Raw genomic sequence first — 1,573 nt, forward strand, 5'->3', positions numbered from 1 at the left:
TGGGATGCTTAATCATTATTAACTGCATCAACTAAAGTTGAACTGCAGATGTAGATTAACATTCTTATTATAACAAGCATTTTTAATGCAAAGTGTTTATATATTTTTTTGCCATAATTTAATTGAGGTTATTGGAGATATAGTCACACTTTGTTAGAGCATCAGGAAAAACTTTGGGCATCCTATCTGGCACTTCATATACAATTTGTTCGTAAAGTCATGCGTAACTTTATGAACAGCTTTATGTAACATCCCCCAGGGCTCTTTTTGTTCATTTATTTCCCTTGTTTTCATCTCTGCTGCCTACTTAAGATATCTGGGTCCTGTTTCGTAAAAACTGTTATCTGTAACGAGTTTCAACAACTGTTATAGTCTTCTGAAAGCAAATCCGTCTTAGAAATATAACATTCACTATTGATAACATTTTTTATGACACAGGGCCCCAGTTCTCAGTCCTCCTTCACAAAAATCCCATTTTGTCAGCTTTTGCTTGATTTCAGACCCTGTCTGTCATTGCTCTATTTCCCAGTTCATATTGTATACAATACATGGAGCTACAATGTGTGTGGGCTTCGTTTCAGGCCAGGCAGAGAAAAGCAATAGGCCGTTTTCATAATATAATCAAATTTTATGCACAAATCTAAGGGCTTGTCCTACCTAGCAAAAATGAATGTATGCGATCCGCATTCTGACTATTGAATTACAATCGTTTGTAACAGGTGAATGAAATACTTTGTAACGAGGCACTTCACAAAGATTTGTGCATTAAATTTGATTACAAAACGAAAAATGGCCTATTGCTTTCCCTGTCAACCATATTTGTACATGTGACAATAGCATAAGCTTGTCACAGGTTGTTCTGACATATGCACTGTTATGCTGGGTTAAAGGGATTACAAGATGGGAGGGAAAGAGACTACAATTCTACAAATATTATTTATCAGGACTTGCAAAATGGTCATGGGGTCTAAAGCTAGTCCTTATATGGGCAGTTTAAATGAAATGTCCCTGTAGATTAACCTGTGGTAGCACAAGTCAAGTGTGTATATTGATAGCGTTACTTTTCAGTGAAATCCCAACCATTTAAACACTGTTTGTGGACTAACTGGAAAAAAAACAATAATGTACTCAATGTGCATTTAAACACAAAACAGGATATTGCAGATTTAAATGTAAAGAGTAGTGACTTGTTGACTTTTTCCAGGTCATAACATGGTTTTCCTACCTGGCTCTTTAATTATACATAAATTCAACTTAGTCTGGAACATAAAAACAATAGGATCTCCATGTCAAACATCATGTTTCACACTGCAGAGGTGAAATAAATCATATTTTCAACTACATTTCAATATTTGATCCTCTCATATTTGGTGTTTATGTAATCATTGTATTTGTATTATGTAAATAGAAATGATGAAGTTTCACTTGAAGGAAGAAGTATATGTAGAGATTTAACAACATAATGGTGATAAATAAAACTGAAGGAAAGCTAAAGTGTAGTGTTATGAATAATACCATATAATAATGAGAGGATTAGTCCCTCAGAGAGGACCTAAAGCCGTCGGTCCACTGG

The sequence above is a fragment of the Strongylocentrotus purpuratus genome, unplaced genomic scaffold, assembly GCF_000002235.5.
Source record: "Strongylocentrotus purpuratus isolate Spur 01 unplaced genomic scaffold, Spur_5.0 spur5_scaffold_9, whole genome shotgun sequence".
In the NCBI taxonomy this organism is placed as follows: Eukaryota; Metazoa; Echinodermata; class Echinoidea; order Camarodonta; family Strongylocentrotidae; genus Strongylocentrotus; species Strongylocentrotus purpuratus.